Raw genomic sequence first — 14,394 nt, forward strand, 5'->3', positions numbered from 1 at the left:
AAGGGACACACTGGGATGCCTACCTTTGAGCTGTTGAATGAGAAGCTGTTATGGCACATAGTAGGTGCTCCGTAGTAAGTGGTAATGTGCTTTCAAGGGTAGATAAAAAAGATGAAGTAATTGTTCTTTTGTCTTTTAAGAAGTCCAGGAACACCTTTTCACCTACATTTTTTCTTGTATGTCCACCTGCCCTGCCTACTGTCACTCCTCAAATTATTTGATCAGTAATGCCAAGAAGGGGACAGGTTGTAGTGATCAGCCAAGTTGAGCTCCTATTCACTGTTGGAATTCTCTCTATGCTATTTCTGGTGGCTGACTCTCTCATCGGCCACGTACTTCAACTTGGAGCAAGCATGAAACTTCAAGGCCATCATTGGACAGTTTGAATCATTAGAAAGTTCTCTCTCATATGGAGTTGAAATCTGCCTCCCTATAACCCCACCCACTGAATTTGGTTGCACCTGCTGGACCTTCAGGAAAATGAACTTACTTCTTTGTCTACATGTCATCCACTCAAGCTGCCTACTTGCAGGCAGCTGCCATGTCTGTTCCAAGCCACCTTATCTGGCACCAGGTGTCAAGATACATGCCTTGTGCTGTTGCTAAAGGTGGTTAAGAAATGGCTGACTGGGGGTGGGGAGATTCTAAATGTGTCTTTCTGGGCTGTTTAGAGGGGCTTCAACCAGCACTGAAATCATGCTCCTAGTGCCCACTTTACCATGGTTAACAAGGCTAACAGAAACAAAGTGGGCTACACAGAGAGGCCTCTGGAGCGGTACAACCTGCCCGACTCAGCATAAGCCCCAGAGACCGTTACAAATCCGTTCAGTGGATGGCCTCTTAAATAAGCGCCATTATCCCTATGGAACAATTCTGATATTGCCTTCTCATTGTTTTTCCTAATGTTAGAAAACAAACTTGCAACGTGACCAGTAATTATCTCTTGAGACCTGTAGGGTCTGACATTGCTATCTCCTATATGTATAATTCCCTGTCACAATTTACGGCATTATTTTCCAAGTAGGTATATCTTTTTGCCAGTTACCCACCTTCACCAACCCCCATTCCCTTCAGTTACCAGTGAGCCTTCCTTTTCGTTGAGAAAAGAAGTTGACATCTAGGAGGGCTGAGAGATGCTGAATGTAGAGATCTGTCATAACGTGACCTTGCAGTGAGGAGATGCTCAACTGTCAACTTTTATGCCACTGTACCCTCAATCATTCTCTGAGGTTTTATAGATAACAAAGGGTTCTTTAACAAGATAGTACACTATTCCTAGATTTTAAAATAATCAATGACAGAGTATTCGTAATACTTAATAACTTGTAATGTCATATTTATCCATTGTTTTATACAGCAACACTAAACATTCTATAATTTGCATTTTTAAATAGGTCTATTGAAGTGTACACTCTGAAGATGCCAAATTGTTATGCATGCACAGTAAACAATTTGTCTTGCTGTAATAACTTGATAATTCAGAAACATGATTTCAAGAAATCAAATATTTCCAAAGATCAGGTTGCCTATTCCCCATGTCAGCCAAGAGTACATTATATGGTTCCTTGTCCAATGCAACAAAAGAGGGAGACAACAGATCTAAGAACCTGTGAAATTCTCGACAATTTAAACCTTGCTTATGTAAGTCATACACAGGGAGGCAAGAAAGACATCAAGGGTTTGAAAGGACTAAAGGGGTCTGTCTGCCAGGACAGCAGCAGTCTGAATGTGAGCCATCACATCTGTACATTTGGCACAGTCACTTGGATTTTTAGTTGGCAGCTGTGGACAAGGGAAGACAGGAAGAGACCAGAGAGAAAGGAGCCTGTGTTTCCCACCATACAACCACAAGGACAGGAGAAATGGCTGTTCTCAGCATGCAGAGAAAGGAGAAGCCTAGAGACATGAGAGGGAAGAGACACTGTTGACATTTAGTAGTTATGGTGGTCTCTGTACCGGCCATATGCTCACTGCCATCTATGTGGTTACCACAACCACTGGGGTTGTCTGAAGCTGTGACTCATGAAAGCAGAGGCAAGCTCCACGGAGTACTGGCCAGAGGACCTCACTGTGGCACAATCACCGTCTGGGAGCCAGGGGGAAATTCTGGCTCCAAGAACTCACCTCTTACTACCACCCTTGACATTTAGCAGAGTTAGATTTGGGCCCTGGAATCTGAATATCACAGGTGAGTTCACAGAGATACTGGGGGAGATGGTAGGTGGCCCACATCACTATGGAGCACCATGGTAGACTAAAGCCTGTGGGTAAAGGCCAGTGGGGCAGGCAGCGGGAGAACAGTCTGGTTCTCTAGAATGCACACTTGACAGGCTCCACATGGGTGACTCAGAGCAGCTAAAGGAAGGAGTGTCCTGTGACTAATGCAGCATGGAGGAACTGAGCCCGGCATCTTTTACTGGCCTTGTACTGAGGGCCACAGTAACTTTGATGTACATTCTGAGTTGAGAACTAGTGCTAAACTAGAGAACTAGTAATAATTTCCAAGTGCAGTCTATGAATCAACTGGGATACTTATAAAATATTTAGAGAAAATATTTAGAATACTGGGCCCTACCTCAGACCTGGTGAGTCAGAAACTTCAAGGATGAATTCCAGGAATCTGCATTTTTTTGCAAGCTCTCCAGGGAGTCTCTTACACGCTAAGGTCCAATAATCACTGTACTGGCAATGGTTGTAGGACCAGCCTGGTGACGACATGCATGGGACACAAGGAGAGATCTATGAAAGAGAAACAAGACTAAGATTTCACCTTTCACAGTCTGTGTCTGGATGATTTTATTCCTATGAAAGTCAGATTGACCATTAAGAACCATATAGGTAGTGATTAGGTATATAAGGACTTACACTTTTTGATAATTCTGCATGTACTTCACCAATTATGTCTGTTTCTTGTTCATTATTTTTCTGTCTAAATTCCAACACAGAAAATCCAGTTCAAGTATTAAAATAAATGCCTGTGAACCCAGGAGGATCTGGGTCACTATTAAACTACAATTCAGGTGCCTGAGAAGAGACTGTCCTTGAATGAGTCCACCCTGCTTACACAGACCCTGGTCACATAATCCTGTTCACTCTCTGTTATGGGTCACTTCCAAGCATTCCAGATTTATACATGCGTACCAAGTTCATGAAGCATATTCATACAGAAGCTACATTTTAAACTACATTTAAATACCACTTGGTCTTTCCAAAAATTCTTGAGCCCAGGTTATACATTTTATTATTAAATATTTTCCTGCATTTTACATGGTTACAAATTTTCAAGAATCCTTGTATTGCTTATAATTCCAGACCTTTAGTCTCCCTTTCATTTCATTGTTCTCCTAAGCAAGGAAAGGTAGGTAAGAACAATATACAGAGGGTGCCAAAAAATGTATACACATTTTAAGAAAGCAAAAAAACTGTGTTAAAATGGTAATACAATGAATGAAGCTAGCATTCATTTGATTAACGCCATCTTTTGAGTGAACGTCATACTACACATTGCTACCGTAATTCAATTCAATTTCGAAAAGTAATACATAATAACATCTTTTAAAATGTGTACATTTTTTGGGCACCGCCGGTATAACTGAAAAATACACAGTAAATATGACACCGAAGGCTCAAAATTCAGAGTTTCAAAAATCAGAGTTCTCTTGGCAAAGAAATCAGTGTACCTATGAGGTATTCAATATTAATTATTAAACTATATAATATCTAAGGATGGCTACTGTATGAATATTATAGGTATCAAAAACTTTGCTAAATATGTTATGTGTATTATCTCAATTTACCTGACAACAATCCTATCAAAAGTACACTCATTGTCTTTTAGACTTGAGAAACTAAGACACAGAGAGGTTGGGTAACTTGATCAAAATCACACAGCTAATAAGTAGAAGACCTGGAATTTGCATCCACAAAGTCTGACTCCAGACCCTGAACTCAACCATTAGGCTGTACAATTTCCACCTCCCATAGGGCAATACATGCAGGGAATGAGATGTGTTTAATCATCAGCATTTCCAGATATTTAAGACCATGGGCAATGACCAATTGATTTAAATAAAAATATTTCATATATCTAAAATCAAAATATCTGTATTCATATATAAGTATGTTTAATTTTACACAATGGCATTTTACACTTTGTAGTCTTATACTCAGCATTATATATTTTTTATAACATATAAGGTAATACCTCTCCCAAAGTCTTTGCGGAAAAGTTTTCCCACCTCTGAAGTATCAAATCTAAGGCCATCACAGAGTCTACACAATTTCTATGGGAAGTTTATATTCTAGTGTTAATACCAGTAGAAGTTTTGTACCCTTACTTTGTAATGTTCAATTTCCCTAGGCTCAAATTTTAAATAATCTAAATTCTCTGATTCTTATTTTTCTAATGTATCAATAAGGATTTTGCACAAAGATCCCTTTTAACCCTATATACAATTTTCTTTGGCTGAACAGTAGTCATTTCCATATCCCTAGCTAATAATTCACAGAAGTAGCAACCTATTAAACCTGAGATGAATTAGAATCTGAACCTGGTCTGCAGCTAGTATAAACTGACCAAGAGCCTAAGCCTCTAGACTCTGAAAGCCTTATGACATAAAGTAACAAGCAGACTGACATCTTTAACTAATAAACATCAAAAATCACAGCTCTCTGTGGAATTTTACACAATCTTAACATGAGTATATTGAAGCAAAGACTTAAAAAGAATTAGCAAATCATCTCTAACAATGAGCCTTTTCTTAGCGTAGCTCAAATGTTCTTTTTAGAATTTTATAACATTTCCTTAATTGTGTTGTTAAAAAGAGCACACATCACAATATAAAAAATAAACTTTAGAGAAGATATGATTGAGAAATACTTTTCCTGGTCAAAGAGTAAATAATGCAGAAATGGAATATTTTATTGCAAGAGAAAGGGGTGAGCAATAGTACCCACCCACAGTTCTTTCCCATGCAAAGGACATAACAGCCACTGATATTCATGATTACGTACGTATGCCAGCACACTGTAATTACTGATCACCCTTTTAATTTATTTTCAGATGCATCCAGGAAAAAAGGGGGGGATGTGGGCCCTCAGTTAATATTGGTTATGTTCATTTATCCAATCTTTGCTTTGCTGATATAATGGCAGCATAATAGCATAATGGCTATTCCAGAATCTCAGCCAAAAAGAGAAAAAGTTGATCAGCATTAGCCTCCATAAGATAGGATGTCTCTCTGTCTGTGCTTTTTTTAAAATTCCACTTCCCATTATAAACTCAGAAATGTAAATGATTAGCACATTCATAGTTATTTCCAAAATAAAATGCAGTCTTAGACCTATGAATTTCAAGCATTTCTAGTTGTTGAGGATAGAACTATCTTTTATTAAAGAGCTAGTCATTTTTCATAAAGTAGATATAACAGCCTGGTCATCTTTTTGTATCAGTTTATATGTGTTTTAATCCATCTCTGCTATTTATGAGATTATAGAGTTGATGTGGCACCAAATGAATAAAAAATAAAGGGTGATGGGTTTTTATTAATATATACACCTTCTTCTGTATTTTTCCACTGACTTTCGAAAAGATATATTCATAAATTTGTTTTCAAACGGATTATACTGCACTGAATATCTTGAAGCTGAACAGGGGATAGGCGAGTGTTAACTTCTCTAGGGCAAGATGACCCGTAGGTGATTCAGGGACCGAAACTGTAATAGAATGATTAGCATGATAAACCACCACCACTGTTTTCTGGACAACCCCGGTGTGCACAGTACCCCACTGCTGGCTCTTACAACTCCCTCACGACAACCCAGGCAACCCATCTCACAGATCCACAAGTCAATGAAATAGGTAAGGAGCAAAGCCAGGGTTTGAGTCAGCACAATGCTATGTTCCTAACCACCACTCCACCCTGCCTTTACAGACCAGATGCTATAGTTTTCCACCCAGGCTGGGAATTAGAATCACAGAGGGAGATTTTAAAAATACTCTAAATCAAATCATTACCTCAAGATGAGCTAAGAACATGACTGTTTCTTCTAAAGTGCCTGAAATGATTTTAATGTGAATCCAGAGTTGAAAACAACTGGATTCACAAATGCCAAGGAGTAGTTGTTTTTGAAAGAAATAGTAGTCTTGCTGCAAGAAGTGCTGGAACAACAAAAGCTCAAATTGTTTATCTAGGACAGAAACAGTAGATGGGGGCACACACCGACACCAGCACGAGCAAGCGAGCCTTGCTTCCTTCTCAGCCTGCGCCTTCTGCCCTACGTGAAGGTCCCACAGGGCATCTTAGTGCAGGAGCAGGGAGCTGTGTAATCCCCACCCTCCGTCCACAAGTGAGAAGCCCAGAAAAGAAACAGCTTTGCCCAATGTCTTATGCCAGCAGGAAAGGCAGAATGAGAGCTGGAGTCTCCAGCACCCTATTTCAGTACTCCTTTCACAGAGAAAAAAATTGGAAGCAGTAGGAAAACAGTTGGGGCAGGGAGTCAGCCAACGCATTTGAAGAGAATTTCAAGAACCAGAGAGAGCAAAGGAAAGAAAAAGTCATAATAGAGTGAGAAAGGAGAACAGCCACAATCTGAAAATAAAGGGAAAATTAGAAAGGAATTGTAACAAAGCAGTAGAACTGGCCAGAGAAAAATACAATAGAGAGAATTAGATATTGCAATACTATGTCAGCAAAGCAAGGGGAAAATACAAGGGAATCACCATATCTTCCATTTAGCTTTGGGAAGCATGTCAAAGCCTAAAGCACATTCAAAATAGAAAGTAATATCAAAGCAAACACTTACTGTAGGAAAATCACCTGGCACAGAGGCAGAGGCAGCCAGAAAATCCCAAACCTGTGAAGTATCAGCTACTACCTTGCCACTCAAAGCGCAGCTCATGGATCAGCTACTTCAACATCTCCTTGGAACTTGTTAGAAACGCAGTATCTGGGCCTCATCCTGGACCTGCTGACCCAGAATCTGCATTTTAATAAGCTCTCCTCACGATTTCAATGTATATACAAGTTTAAGAAGGCCTGGATCTACTATAAGAACAGAATTGAGGAGTTAAAACAAAGAGCTATTACAAACAGCTGGGGACAGAGAATTAGGTAGAATTCAATCTAATTAAATGATTTGTTAATGCCCCACGATATGTTAGGCCCTGAGCTGGCTATTTCTGGAAATGAATGCCCGAGGTTAGGTGTGTGGGCGCAGTGCCCTTAGGGTAGAATATAGAAAACACGTATGTATGAGGAAGACCTGACTTGTGCTCCAAGAGCAGATCAAGCAAAATGGTTTAGAGAAGCAAAAACTGAGTTCACAGGCAGATCAAGAAGCCATGTAGCAATTCGACTGACTCTCTGACAGGCAGAAATGGTTATGGGAAAGCGGGAGAGCCTGTTTCAGGCAGAGGGAACAGCATAAGCAAAGATGCAGAGCTCAGAGGCCTGCTGTGTTAAAGGAACACTACCTTCAGCCTAGAGCCGTGTTTTTTTAATTGTTTCAAGAAGTCTCATGACTGATGATGCCTCAGAGACTACTAAGGGTAGGGAGGAGAGGCTGAAGGGATTTCTGGGACCTGATTTCAACCATACAATACTATATTTTAAGAGTGGATTTCCACCATTGAAAAATAAAATGTGAAACATCACTAATTCAATGCACAGGCACTTCTATAGTTATTACCTACAGCTGTGCCTGGCATGTAGCAGGCATTCAACTATCCATTGAGTAAATTAACAAATGAGTCAATCAATCTGTAAGATCAAAGTAAAAAATGTGGAGCTGCTTTGGGGCTGGACTGCAAAGGGTCTTAAAGTTCAGAGGAGAGGTTTACATGGCATTTGGTAGGGCACCGGGGAAATGTTTATTAGCCGGTTGACTGAACTTGGCTCTGCTTTAAGAAGCTTATTCTGCAAACCAAGTGTAAATGGGTTGGAAATGAGAAGAGACTGGAGATGGGAAACTAGTCAGGAAGACATCATGGTAGTCTCTAAAAAGAGATAAGAGTCCGAATAAAGACATCACCACGGGAATCAAAAAATGGAAAAGCAGGCATCATGAGAAATCATGGAAATGGAGTCTCTGGGATTTACCTGTGAATTATATATGGAAAGCAAAGATATTGGGAAGGTCCTGGGTGACTGGGAGAAACATAAAGTAATAGTCACCCCTGTTCATGGAAGGAGAAAAATGTTGATTAGAGTTCAGAGCCCCTAGATTTGAATCACCTAAGAGTAATGTAAAGCCATCTGGTAGGTGGTTCAAAATGTCAATATGAAATTTAGGAGGGAAAGTAGAGATAGGGGTGTTACTTTAAGAATATAATCTGGTACTAATAAAAGGACACCATTGAATAAAAAGCAACATGCAAAAAGGAGATCATCTATAAAACAAAGAGGATCAAGAGAAATCTGCAGAATGAAAAAAAAAAGTAGGATAAAAAGACCCTTTGAGACTGATGGGGAACAGCTACAGGAGTGAGGGAAGTACCATGTTTCCCCGAAAATAAGACCGGGTCTTATATTGAGGTTTTCTCCAAAAGACACATTAGGGCTTATGTTCAGGGGATGTCATCCTGAAAAATCATGCTAGGGCTTATTTTCCAGTTAGGTCTTATTTTTCAGGGAAACACGGTAACAAAATAGAGATAGTGAAATGGTGGGGTTGGGGGGTGTCACAATGAAACCAAGAAGCAAATAAAAAGCAGTGGGAAATTGAGATAAACATGCTCATTGTTCTTTAGATCTTTGAAGACACAGGCTCTTATAGGAACAGCAAAAACCCAAATTTGCTCTTTTATATGTTAAAGATTTTCACAAATGAAGCAGTCACTCCTGAGAGAAGTAAACTAATTGCTTGTATTTTTTAAATAAAAATTGTTGCTGTTAAAAAATCAAGCAATGATATCTTCAAACACAGCTAGAAGAAAAAAAATCTGAAGTGGAGGAGGGTAGTTCAAGGATTTAAGATTCTTTTCTCTTCCATGGTGAAAGCTCCATACAGCATTATTCAATGTAGACATCTCACTTTTGGAATTGTGTTTGTTTTGCAGAATTTTTTTTTCTTTTCTCTTTCTGAGCCGGGTCACTCGCCTGAGAAAAGGAATGCTGAGAAAACCTGATATACTTTGATAGATCTTCATATAATAGTTACACTTTGTAAAGTTATGCTCCAACTGCTGACAGGTCTCACTAATTGGCCATGTTTGGGTGACAAGTACTAATGACAGTTCCTTCTCTGGTTTGACTGTAGAGGAGACACCTCCCGTGGCTTCCTTTCTGCCTCTGTTCAAGGGGGATACATTAAGCTCACTGTTCTCTTTTTTTGCTCTGTGAATCTGTATATTGGTAAAATGCTATAAAATATCAACATTGTTTTCTTTACTATAGGTGCTACTCAGTGGTTATTAAACTTCTATAAAGACATCATTACTTACATAATGTAAAATAACAGAATGCAAATGAAGTACATATGGAATGATACTGCAAAACATTTATATCACTAGGATGAGTCCAGAGAGGACAGTAATTTTTCCTTTGTTAGGAGAATTCACCTTCTCAAAAGCATTTTTACAACTGCATTCAAGAGAGGTCAAGGAGAGCTACAAGAATAGCTATTTGATTTGTGGTTTTCATTCCAAGCTTCCTCAAATCACTTGGAAATGAGCAGGAATGTAAATTATAAATCCACAAATGCTTGATTTATGGGAATATAGAATCTGAACTACAACCAACACTTCGATCAAATAAACTTTTTTTTTCCATCTTAGAAACCTCAAGTAACAACAGAACTTGCAATGCAGTATTTGCATTCATTCTATTAAGGGCATTTATCTATTACAAGCAAGGGGTGGCACATACTCAATACACATATGGCATCAAAATAAAATAAAATGACTCTGAAAACTGGTGAAATCGGGCCCTGAAATATTTAAGGGAACTGTTTCAAGCCAAAATCTTTAACTTTATCTAAGATGTAGCTTACTGACTTTACGAAAAGCTTTTCTTTTTAATTTGATAAATGCATTTCCTACAGCTTCTTACGTTGTTCTGAAGCTGCCAGTTTCCAAGCTTTAGGGTGGACTCTATGAAACAAATGTTTTATCTCTTCTTTTTGAGCATCTTTTGCTATATCTTAACAAAGTTGCATTCACCTTGGTGCGATGTTCCTGAGCAAAGCAAAACCAGAAAGACAGCAAACCACATCTCTATGAAAATGAAGAGACATACTCTAAGCCAAGAACTTCTGAGAGCATTCCAAAACTGTGTTTATTTTGTACCCATGAGGGCCCGGCGTTTGATGGCAATTTATTTTCCTTGAAGGACCACAACACTCCCCATACCCAGGTTCACCATAAAAAACTGTTTGTCCTCCAGAGCCTGGGAAAGCATTCGGGGAAGCATCGTCCTGCCAGCCCTCTCCACCAGCCCCCGCAAATAACAGTGGCGAAACAGATGGTCCTCCCCTCCCCTTCTCCTCGTCCCTTCCGCAGCCCCAGTGCCCTCCCGTTCTGCGCTGACACCTTCACCCAGCGCTTGGTAGCCCAGACCCCCCTCAAGGATCCCAGCAAGTGCAAACTTTGGGACCTTCTTTCTGCCTCACTGCCCCCGTTTCACCTTCATTCAGCTGCAGAACTCTCTTGGGACCCCAAGCTTCGACTGCTTCTTCCTCCCACACCTCCTTCCCCCAAATACCGCTTTCCCTATAATGAAGAGGGAGACGTCCAGCCCCAAACTTCCCAGCCGGGGTGCCGAAGGCACTGCGGCTCACGACAGAGGGGGATTCTCCTTGTCCTCTCGCCTCCATCCTCCCCTCCGTCCTTGGGAATCTGAGCCCCATAGCCCACGTTGGGGACTCCTACGCTCCTCTGGCTTCCACGACCCACTCTTAACTCCAGGGGCTCACAGGAGCCTCACACCCACAGCCCCGGCAAAGCGGCATCGGGGCGTCCTCCTCTACAAGTGGGACCGCAGGACAAGTGTAAACTCCTTCGGGAGGGGGCCTCCGGGCCATTCCCTGAGGCTGCGCGCCCAGGTGCCGGCTCGCCTTGAGGGGGCGGGCGGAGGACGGGCGGGAAGGCGGCGCCGGTCCCGGAGGCGCCGGGCTGGGCTGGGCTGGGCGCCCGGAGCTTACCTCGGCGCGCGGCCGCGGGCGCGTGGGGCAGGGGCTGCTCCAGCCGGGAAGCTGTTGCTCACGTTCTGGCGGCTGCGGCGGTCCCGCCGGAGCTGCGCTGGGGCTTCGCGCAGACGCTGTCCTGCGATCTGCCGCAGCCCGGGTGGCGGCGGCGGCGGCAGCTCGGCCCGGCGCGGCCTCGGAACTGTCCAACTCTTGCGGACGCGGGGCTGAGGCTCCCGGCCGCGGCCCGCGCGCTGAGCGCCTGCGCGCCCTCTCGCACAGGTGAGGGGCGTGTGCCTGCGGCCCGCGGGCGCGCCGGGCGGGGGCCGCACACGGGCCGGGCTCAGCAGCCCTCCCGACCCGCTGGCCTGGCCAAGGACCCCGGGCTTTGGACGCGCCAACGCCACTCCCGCGCGTCGAAGCTGGTGACGGTGTACCAAGCAGGGACTTGCGAAACACACACAGTAGGATGTATAAGGCGGGACCGTTCCGGGGCTCGTTGGCACTGCAGAGTCTCCCGCAGTATCTCCGCCTTTAAATCCCGCCTTTCCAGGCGTGCGCGCACAGCGAGCGACAGGAGGCTCGGTCCGGATCAGGGGGTCCTCGCGGTCCTCGCCCTCCGGGCTCCGGCAGCTGAAAACATTTTTGGCAACGGCAGAGGTCCCAAAACCGGGATGCCAGGCGGCGCGGTGGGGCGGATCTTTCACATATTAGGCAAGCCAGCATGAAACTCTCTTCTTGGATATCGTCAGTCCAACTATTTGTTTTTCCTCTTTGACCGGCTCTCGGCTGGAAGACCACACTGAGCAGCCTTGGCATTTTTGGCGGAGCCGGGCAGGGCCGCAGAGCTAAAGGGATCGCAGCCTCGCCGCGGATCTGAAAGACTCGTGTGTGGGGGGCTCCTGCTTCTCCGGATTTCTTTTCCGTGTTTATTTAAGTTTTCAAAACTAAAACATGGCATCGGTTACCTTGATGTAGGGCATCTTCTGAAAACAGTACCAACATAGCCACGGTGCTGAGTTCTGAAAGGGAGAGAGCTTGGAAAGAAAACATTTAAGGGGAAAGGAAAAATAATTTTAGAAGAGCAGTTTTCTGAGATTACTTCTTTGGCTGGCGAAATGCAAGAGTAATAAACGACAAGAGAGCTGTGTTAGCAGATTTTTTTTTTTTTTTTTTTTTTTTTTTTTTTTTTTTTTTTTTTTTACCAGATGATTTTAAAATATTATTCTTTGGTTCTCTTCTCAGATGATTGACACTAACTCCATCAATAATTAATCCAGCAGCTGTTAATGTCTTGGCATAATCTTCCAGAGTAAATATTTTAGACTCCAGCGAAAGCCAGTGCTGCTCCCCAGGGTGGGCTTGGGATCTGACAAACACACATGCACACCAAACTAGAGCTTTCAAAAAGGAACAGGTTTATTACCTACCTTGGAATCTAGGGTTATTGCAGGCACCAGCACACCTGAGCTACCCGCAAGTGAGAAGGAGCATTTATCTGACAGACTTTATATGTTTAGCATTCTAAATATCTTCACATCCAGGTAGGTATTCTCACTTACTCATTACTAAGGACAGGCACTTATTGGTATGTTATTCTTAAAATTGTACCCTCTTTGAAATTGCTGCAGGAAGCACCAAAATTAAAGCATCATGAGAAGAACATGAGCTATGATAACTGCTTAAATTGTCTTTTACAAGATGACAGTCTTAAGGTCTCTTCCCATCAGTAGAGGCTGTATTGAAAACAAGTCTTTCACAAGTCCCTCAAGGTCAGTAAGGTGGGATTCTGGCCACCAGAACAGGCAGGAAATTCCAGCGGCAAAAGCCTTCCATGAGAAAAACACCCAGCTTACAACGCCCTGCACTTCAGAGTTGAGAACAGTGTGGTTGTTACTGAGTTCAGACAAGTATTGGTATCTTCAGGTCCCTGAGGTGCTGAGTATGGGGGAGGTGCTCTTAACGCATCAAGTCAACACCTTGAATTGTACTTGGAGGCAAATGAGTAACCTCTGCAGAGTGGAACACCTGTGAGAAGTGTTCCCTGCGGCTTGCACGATTTAGCAGCATGTTCATTTTTCATGTCCTGCAAAGTACAACTATATTGCTCTCTCCTTCCTGTCTATTTTTAATCACCTATGGTAGAGAATGATTTGAGGGCTGCTTTCCTAACAACAGCTGAAGGAAGCATAAGTACATGCGCACAACTCCCAATTTTCCCCCTGTGACATACCTAAGAACTGTGCCTTCACGTCCTTAGCCAAAGCAAGATTAAGGGTTCTGGAAGCCCAAGCACTGAAACAGTTGCAGTGCCTCCCTTCGGAATGCACTTCAACATGGAAACAACATTAAACTAAAACCCACAAGATTCAAATATATAGAAAAAACAGGTTCTCTTTAGATTTTCTGATTGCAAAATGGTGCCTATTGGATAACTTGGCATTGCCTATGCCTTTCAGGTGCTTTCTACAGTAGGGATTCCTCCTGTCCTCAACCCCTCCCACCATTATTTTCCTAGAGCCATTACTGTCCATTCCTGTCAGTAATGGAGTAAACCAACTCAGAGAACTATTAGCCTTAGGCAAGGAGCATTGGGAAGGCTGTCAGGTTAGCTGCAACACAGAGGGATCATGCAGCACAGAGAGGTCCCTAAACATCGAGACAAGGAACATAGCAGAAAGGGATTAATTTAAACCTTTTTCTACTATTTGTATTTATCAGGTGTGTGGTACATTGGTTCCTAAACATTGATTAATGTAGGCAAACTCCTTTTAATTATGTCCATAAATTCAATTTTCAGTGGATAAAGAACTTGGTAATAACAAGAACAACACCAACAAATTGGAAGACTTGATAAGTCAGTTTTACTCAATAAGATATGGTTAAGAGCTTGCACAGTAAGATGCTATAAACAAGGCCTTATAGACATTTAGATGGCTCTGCAGCCATTAGCAACACTCTGGTCTCAAAGCTAGGGCCACATTTTGAAAACTACTCTTAACAGTGGAAGAAAACTAGGAGCTAGGAATAGAAGACACAAATTCTGATTTTAAGCCCAGAGACCTCAGTTTCTTCATCTGTAAAAACTAATTATGTCATTCTTGTCTCAATGGGTTACTCTAATACTCAAAAGACATAATTATATGGATGAAACACTTTGGAAACTATATAGGAATATAGGTACCATTGCTTGATAATTGCCTTGCTCATATTTCTCGTTTTTTCCATTGCTTTTGAGATAATCTGCAAACTTCCCCTCAAACTGTCTTATCT

At 42.3% G+C, this 14,394-nt stretch overlaps 1 protein-coding gene across 2 annotated transcripts in view; it reads right to left on the reverse strand.

Moving 5' to 3' along the window:
• ZNF385B (zinc finger protein 385B) overlaps positions 1–11,779 on the reverse strand; it is a 375,248-nt gene extending 363,469 nt beyond the window's left edge. The window contains exon 1 of one of the 2 annotated variants that reach the window (XM_074338711.2): positions 11,140–11,779. The gene's annotated coding sequence lies outside the window, so the exon portion shown is untranslated. The remainder of the gene's footprint in view (positions 1–11,139) is intronic. The other variant, XM_074338713.2, reaches the window with a different exon arrangement.
• Positions 11,780–14,394: the final 2,615 nt, after the last annotated feature.

This window comes from Rhinolophus sinicus, chromosome 17 (assembly GCF_057876585.1).
Source record: "Rhinolophus sinicus isolate RSI-liver-muscle chromosome 17, RSI-T2T, whole genome shotgun sequence".
NCBI classification, from domain to species: domain Eukaryota; kingdom Metazoa; phylum Chordata; class Mammalia; order Chiroptera; family Rhinolophidae; genus Rhinolophus; species Rhinolophus sinicus.